The following is an 8,906-nucleotide window of genomic DNA, read 5'->3' on the forward strand; positions in this document are numbered from 1 at the left end:
CTCTCTGGCCTCTTGAACCCAGGGAAACTGTTGTCATTCACAATTCTACTTTATCTATAGCCTTTTGCCATCCCCCTATACATACATATTAAAAAAAAATATATATACACACACACATATATACTCCCTTCTATATCTGTAGAGGAAGAAGAACTGAGGTACTCAAGGTGGGGCAAGTCACAGATTTACATCACGACATAACAAGGTTAAAATCTGGTGTCACATTTATCACTTTCCATTCCTCTGGTAAGCATCCCTGTGTGCGTAAGATTTTTTAGTTACATTTCTGATGCTTATTTTTCCTCTTTATAATATTCAAATTCAGCAAGTTTGACATTTTCTACCCTGAATGTTTCAGAGGATGCTGGAAAACATCCAGTACTCATTTTATCACTTTACTTTTTGGCCAGATTTCAGTGTATTCTTTTTTTTTGTTTCACGCAGAATTAAAAGATCATACAACAGGTTGGTTTTTCATATGTTTTATTGTTTTAAATAATTACTTTAATTGAGGCTCCCTTTGTGTTCTCTTTTCACAGACTTTGCAATCAATATGTTTACTAGCAACTGAAGACATCGTGAATATATGTGTGTATTAGAGGATAAATACAGAAATTACATTTTGAATTCACCGACACGAGCATTCCCTCACCCCTACAACACAATTTTGAGAGTTTAATCAAGAAACAAAAACTTGTGAGCCCAAACAAAACATCTTGGCTTTCTCATTTCAATTGCTAAATACTCACCCAGGCTGCATATGAATGAATTACCGACCCGAAATTATGTGCATAAATTATTTGGCAAACAAGTCTGAGTAATGAACAAATGTGAGCGAATTGCTGTGTTGGGGAAGGGAGAAAGTGAGGCATGATTCATTCAACCACCTACTCGTTATGGCTGATTCCCCAGGCTCAAATTAGGCAATAATCAAGGATCCTTCAGCACGGCAGCTGGGGTGAGCTCGGATGGGCTGTGAGCCGGCAGACACAGTATTGGAGAACTTCTGCGTAGCTGCAGCAAAATACTCTCACGTGTCTTTGTGCCAAATAATAGCCAACATGTGGCTTAAGCCAGACCGACTGCTACCTCGTAGCGTGAGTCGGGTTATCACATAGGCATGGGCAACACTTATCTCATGTCGTATCCCAGCTTCAGTACTTATGCTGGATGCAGAACATGCACTGAAGCCTCATGAGGATAGTTCCTGCAAACTCCGCCTTTTTTTGGCACATGCCACAGGATAAACCCCAATGAGGATTTTTTTGCAGGAAGCTCTGTTTTCCAGCCTCAGATGAAAAGGGCCTCTCTAAATATCCATCCATAATCCTCCTTGCAGAGTGGTGGGGCAGAGGGAGGAAGGGCTCCCCCTGCAGCTCCCAGGATGTCAGCATGATCCCTCCTGAAGGCTCCCTCCGGTCAACCCGGCAGTGAGTACCAAATCACTGGGACTGAAGCAGTCCCACCACCTTGCCACCACGCCGTTGCCTGCAAAGCTCTGCCCTACACTCTCCCAATGGATCTAACAAGGCTTTGATAATGGGCTTCCCAGTAAGTAGGTTATATTGCAGGATAAATTACCCCTTGTGCTGCTGTGTGGTTACCTCCTGCTATGCCAAGGAGCAAGAGGTGCTGCCACCATTATGTACATCCGCAGAGCGCAATAGCCATTGACTGAAAATGTGAAAATGATGCCTAGGCCAAATCAGATCCAAATCTGTATTCCCGGTTGTAATTACAAAAGAGGTTTTAGAGTGATTTAGGAGATCTCTACCTCTTGAATAAGGCTGTCTTCTAACCATTTCTTCAAAGGCATGTTCTCTTCCCGTGCAGAATTATTGCGTACTTGGATTTTGAGGTTTGCATGGGATTTCTGGAGACCTTGCTTTTGATGAAGGATCCTGACAAACTTGTACACAGCTTACACACTGAGCGTGACCTCTAACCAGCAGCAGCTCTCCATCCAACCATGCCTCAGCCCCACCTCCTGCCTCCTGAGCCAACCCAACACACAAAGTTCAGCTTCACGGCTTTCCAGATGCCCTTTGGCCTCACCATGCACGTCTTTCATAGCTCTGATGTTCTGGGAAGAAGCATCATGTTAGCTGTGCTAGACGGTTAATCTGTGCTGGTATCCAGAGATCATCCAGGAAGCCAAGGATCAACAGAACACCCTCTGTCCTAAAGCTTTTTGTTTAAACATCTTTCCAGTCAGACTTTTGGCTACTTAGTCTTCCGCTGAATTACAGTGCGAAACATACACTGTAGTGAAGAGCAATAGATGAAGGTTTTCTACACAAACATGGGGCGAAATTGATTATTAGCATGGGCCAAAATGAGTAACGTTCTCCCTTCACGTGTCCCCATCACATTTTCAGGGTCTGCGGCCCCTGAAATGCCCACAGCTTTAGTTTTGGCTAGCAGTGCTCATTTGGTGCTTAGGCAATGTGGAATTTATGTTCAAAATACCTTGAATAACATAGAAGCTTCTATCCCCATTTTAAAAGAGGGGAGAAATAAAAGCAGGAAAGAGAATAAAACAAGAAGTCACGTAGTGAAGAAAGAGGTTTCCTCTGTACAAGTCCACTGCCATGTTGTCAGCTTTACCGTTAAATGTCGTCTGTTCGTTGCAAAGGCTGTAGCAGTCGGGTTTTTGCCAATGCACAACTTTTAGATCAAGACCGTAATTTATAACAGTTTTGTCCAGAGTCGCAACAGGCATCAGTGCAAGAAGAGAGTAAAAGCATTCAGAGCATCAAAGGGTCCTGTTATTTTCTTCTCATGGAAAATATACAGCAAAACAAGATTGAGCATTCAGCTAAATCTGAGTTTTGGTTCACCAAAACAAGTGTAAAGGCGAGATTCCCAGGCAACTTTTACTCCAGCCATCCTCCTCCAGCCGCTCCTGATTTCCAGAGTATCAGTAGCAGGTGGTGCAGGAGATACTGCCCAGGCTCACTCGGAGGATTTTTTGAAAGCATTAAAAAAAAAACCCTGAACTATTCTGAGCACTGCAGGAAGCACTTTTCTGCCTCAGAAAGGAACGTGGAAACTTCTATTTCCTCGCTAAAAGCAAAACACCAGTGCCTATCTCTGGCCCCACATGAGCCCGCTAAGCGTCAGTGTAGAATAGGCAGTACAAGTTGAATTCTTGCCCCGGGGAAATCAGAGCTGCGTTATTGTTCAGTGGCATCAGGATTTGATTCAGCACGAATGGGAGAAAAATCAAGGCAAAACTACGAGATCCCAGCCAGCAATATACTCCAGCCCACATTTAAGCTTAAGGTCATGAATAGTCCCAAATCAAGTACAAGTACTGGATGTACTGGGCTTAAGTGAAAAAAAAAATGGGTTTATGCATGCACAGTAATAAATTTTCAGAAGGATGATGTTTTAAGTTGCCTAATTCCCTGCAGCATTTTGGAGTTTCTGTTTCTAGTTATCTTAAATATCTATGCCATGATGAAAAGAGAGTGACAAGCCGAGCATTGCCGCGGCGTGGTGTGAAGCAAGCAGGAGTGTCACTTCCCAGGCCAGCCATTCTCCCTCTCTGCTTCCTCAGGGAGTCCCCTTGAAGGGGAAATTTGCCCCTGTAGTGTCATGTAAGAGAAACAAGCAACAGTTTCATACACCACTTTAGACTGAAATATTTGTTTAATACTCAGTGTAATGTAACTTTTAATATAATTACATTAGCAGTCACAAAATACTTTGCTAGTTCTGTTCTCGGTGCCCTGCCAGTGAAGTTAATATAATGAGTGATATGGCGCTAGCTTCCCATTTGACACACGTGCCTGTGATGTAAAATCCACTTTTGACAATAAAAGATTATTATATTGCTGTAATTTTAAGAAAAGCAGAGGACAAAAAGACCTCAAGAACCTTCTCTAATCTATTCCTGTGTAACAAGGCAGGATCAGCCATACACTTTTTGTTCATAAAAGCTTTCCATGATAACCTTCTCCAAGAGCGTATTGCAAGACTTCACTGTCCGCACCATCAACATATTTTTCAGAATTCCCTCGGTTGGTACTTCTTGTCCTGTCCACCACAGGCATGAAGAAAAGATGATGGTGTCCTGTGTTAGTCGACCCTTTCTCAAGCTGAAGAACCCCAGCATGCATGCTTTTCCATCACAGGTCTCTGCTCATGGCTGTGTGCCACTGCACACTTCTGCAGTAGCCCCCACCATTGGAGCAAAGCCCAAAGCTGGGCTCCAGCTGGTGCTTCCTGACAGCTAAGGGGAGAGAAAGAGTTCCTCTTCGTGCTCTTTTCCAAAGAACTCCAGCTGTTCTCCAGTTCTTCTCCAGCCTGTATTTGTGTAGCGGTTTGTTCTTTCCTAAGCCGAGCATCTTGTGATCATCCTTATCAAAGTGTCCTCCCTTTTTCAGACTGTATTTCTGATTTCTCAAGATCCTTTGCAACCCTGGCCCTGTTTTTGCAGTCCATCCTTGCACGTCTTTGCCTTCAAATACAAAGAATATCCATTCCAGTCCATTGAAAACATTGAATAAAATTCCAGCTCTCACACAATGTCTCTTGGACTTTACCTGTGAAACACTGAGAATTATTCTCTGAACCACTTTGCACTCAGCCCTTTATAACTTCATATATACCACATTTCCCTGGCTCACTTATGAGACTGTCCCTTCAAAAGTCTAACTAATGTCAAGACTTATGGCTTGAACTGTTTCTCCTCTGTCTCAAAGCCTGTTACCCTGCCATGTAAGGAAATGAGACTGGTTTGACATGATTTGTTCTTGACAAATCCATGTTGACTGTCACTAATCTCCTTGTTTTCTCTTAAATGATTACAAATTGTTTGATTATTTGTTCCAGGACATTTTAGGAAACTGAAGATAAGCTGATGTGTCTATAATTCCCTAACTCCTCTTTCCAATCCTCCCCTTTTTTAATACATTTCCATCCCCACCTTCTACATCCTCCACAGTTTTTAAAAGGTACTTACTCCACCAAGTATTTCATACCATCAGGAGTCTATCAGCAAAAGAAAACCAGCAACTAGCAGAGGACCTTCTGAAAAGATTATCATACTTTAATGACCAAATACGCTAAATCCTATTTTAAAGAGTTTTAGGTAGGTTATTGGTGGGTTTTACAAAAGACTACAATTTTGGTCTGTCTCTGTTCCTGATGAAGTAAATAAGAGATTTCTCATTTGCTTCAATGGAAGCTCACGGAGTTTGAGAAGGGAAAGTGCTGTGAGATTATTAAACCTTGAGATAATTAGATTATTTCTCTAATTCCAGAGGTGCGCAATATACATTGATATGGTAAATAGTGAATATGGTGCCTATTGTAAAGCTTTCAGCAAGCTCACTGATACCGATACAGGATACAGTCACATAATTGTTTTACACATTGTAACTTCATTTACTTTTTGCTTGATAGCTGTAAACCAAACCCAACTGAAATGGTCAAAATGAGCCTAAAACAGTTGATGGGTGTTACTGCAAGAAAGTACGCCTGAATTTCCTGGCAGTGCGCTCCTTTCACACAATAAAGTAGGATGGGTCGGAGCATGTGGGTGAGCAGTTCGTGCAAGATCAACATATTGCCTTGCTCAAGTGAAAACATCTCCTTGTGCAATACTGAGAGTACCAAACAATGATGGAACGAGCAACCAACCGGATGAGAAAGCCAAACATGCTTAATTCTCACTGCACTTTCCCTTCTGTGCCAGCGGCTGTTTTCAGTGGAGTTGGGTCTATATGCACCAGCTGAGATCCTAGCTACCGACTTTAGCTCTGCAGTCATACTCTGAGCTTTCTCACCCATGACATTCGCAGCTTCCCACCCAAACCCTTCCTTCTCTGCCCCTTTTCCGTAAAGGGTTTGGAAAAGAGAAGAGCTGTTTCCAGCTATTCACAGTGCAGCGCATCTTTTAAATTAATCATTCCCCATTAGCTTCACAGGCCAGATGCCAGGCCTAGTGGAATCAATTCTTTCCTATGAAATCATCTCTGAATAAGCATCTCTGCACTTAAACACATTTTCACTGGGTTTCTAAGCATACATCACGCCCGGGTGCAACAGAAAGGCAGGGAGATTCCTTCTGCTCTGTCCATCGTTTCTTCCAATACCAGTGAGAGCTGCTGTGCCCCATGAGATGGGGAGAAGTGAGGGGAGGCAGGGCAGCAAAGACAGAACGAAACTCTTCCTGAAAAACTCCAGAGCTCCTTATTAGAAGGAGCATTCTTGAATGAGGTTACCAACATACCTTTTACTCCTCCTGCTGAGCCACAATTTTTTCCTGCCATTGAGAGTAAGCATGGGTAAGAGAAGTCAGCTTTAGTCATCAAGGAGTCCCATGATTTCACCTATGGCAGAGGAAAAAAAAAGTATGACCAAGAAATGGAATAAATATTGTCGTGATTGACTTATCCTTACCAGATCTCTGCTTTTTTCTTTTTTCTTTTTTTTTTTTAACCTGTCAAACCTCTCTCATTCATTTCACACTTGGCTTCAATGTAGGTACAAAGGTGGAGATGGCAATTCTGCTGTTGTATTGATCCTGACGCTACAAGTCCTTGTAGCACACAGAGAAAAATGTCATCATCCCAGGGACTGCTGTCAGAAGAGACGCAGGCAGTGACTTTTGTATCTTCCTCAGGAAAAATAAACTGGGTTTATGGCACAGGGTCACTGCTGTGGGAATTGCAGAGAGGCTGGAGTGCTGTACAACACTACCCTCTTGTGATTTCTTTTGTTACAACACTTTCTAAACCACAGTTTTTCCAGACTGACCATTTTACATGGAAGATTCCCTCTCTGAGCACGAATCCTACCATTAAATAGCCAATTTCCTCAGTAGGGACTGAACACCACTATTTGATACATACAAATACATTTTGGTTTTATTGATTTCCTCTTTTCCTGTGCCTATACCCTTGTATAATTTTCATATTATTCTATATTTGCTGCTTCAGGAACTTGGGCAGACCTGGTATTTCCACCTCTGCCAGCACACGTTGCATTTCCTCTCTAAATGCAGAGTTCAGTGCGGAAATTTCAGACTTGCTTGTACATCATTGCCATCATCTTGTGTTTGTGTATGCAGAGGACGAAAGCCAAGCTGCTTTAGTTGAATGGCAGCATCTTTGCCCACACAGTTCAGTTCATGGTTGGGCTCCGAAGAGATCATAGCTCAGCCAGAGTTGCCGACGCAGCCCTGGGGAGATGCTAGTTCAGCTCTTGCTGACATACCCTGGTACGAGCGCACCAGTACAGCACCCAAAGTACTAAAGATGCGGGTATTTAGCAGCAGCCCTGCTTCAGCTGGCTTCACAAACCTGCACACCCTGGGCACTTGTTCATACCCTCTCTTGATCCTTAAAGCATCACAAAGATGACAAGGAAATTAGCACAGGGTTCCCTGCTCTCCATCGCGAGCTGCAGGCATGCTCTTACACCCAGCTGTCAAGGAACAGCAATGCTGGACACTGCTCCTGAAAGGAAGTCAGGGACGGGGCGCGACAGCAAGGTGGGCTGGGTGGAAAAGGTGAGGACAGCAGGGTGGCCTCACCGACAAAGCCACAGCCCAACAGTACCCAAGCAAAGCAAGCAGAGATGCTTTGCTGACAGTGATCAGGTTCATCTGAGAGTCCAGGTGGCCAGAGAAGTCCACAGCGATGGGGCAAGTGCGAGGTGAAGCAGGCATGGTCGTGCTGGTCAGCCATCGACTGCACTACCTCAAAGCTGTCCCAGAGCCCAAATGGGCAAACCCCCAGGAAGGGGGACGCCCACAGGGCCGTAACACTGACAAGGCCCATGAAAAACTTTTACTTGCCTACCTGAAAAATCAAGATTCCAAAATAGGTCATTTATTTTTGATTTGGGCAAGCGGAAAGGAAAAAGAGACATAATTTTACTATTGATTTACTGAGTTCAAGTAACACGGTCACTGTTATATGCTGGGTAACTTTTTAAAAGAATTATTGTTGGTAAGTAAAGGACAATGGTGAACATTTTAGTTGGAAGGAATTCTACTTCCATGTCAAGCGCTTATGTCAAACTACTTCCTCTTCTTTGAGAAAAAAAAAAAAAGAATGCCTCTTTGTTAGGCATTGACCTGCTCCTACAGTTTATTGCCCAGATTAAGTACAAGTCAATATTCTGTCTCCAACGTCCTTATTTCTGGTGCAGCTGGGATGTGACCTTTATTATGGCAGGGAACACGGCATGTTTAGATGCCCATTTTCCACCAAGGTTTCCCTGAGTTCAGATCTAACGTAGAGCAACTGTGAAGCTAAATCAATGTGTAGGTACTTGTCTTAAATACTTAGGAGAGAAAGAGGAAGCCCATCAACAGCTCCCTTTCTTTTCATAGATAACAACAATACAGGAAGAGTTTCATAAGCGTGTGCTGTTTTCTTAACAAATAAATTAGCCAGAGAAACCCTCAAGGTCACAGAGTTACTGAACAAAGAACTAGAAACAATGAGGCTTGTGTTCAAGCCCCATCTCTACTTCAGAAGGTGTGGTTTGCAACAGCATGAGGGTGCTCAGGGCTGCTGGAGGTTCAAAAAAACAATGAGAAGAAACCTAAGGAATAAAATGCTCTTAAAGCTGTTAAGAAAAAGGTGCCACTTCAGAACACCCATTTAAAAAGCAGCTGTTGTCATAATAAAGACAAGAAATAAGACATCTAAGAGCCACACTAGGCACTCAGACCTAGAACATCTCAACAGCGGCCATAGGACACCTTCCATATAACTTCGGAGAGTGACAGTGGGGGTATCCGTCTGAGTTGAACAGGTTATGCTGAATTCTCTTTATTTAATGGGATGATGGCATCTCCAAAGCACAATTCACCTGACCTGCTTTAGAAATCTCCTTTAGGACGATTCCTCCTTGAGGAGCGATTGAAGGAGCTGGGACTGTTT

The sequence above is a fragment of the Chroicocephalus ridibundus genome, chromosome 4 (assembly GCF_963924245.1).
Source record: "Chroicocephalus ridibundus chromosome 4, bChrRid1.1, whole genome shotgun sequence".
Taxonomy (NCBI): domain Eukaryota; kingdom Metazoa; phylum Chordata; class Aves; order Charadriiformes; family Laridae; genus Chroicocephalus; species Chroicocephalus ridibundus.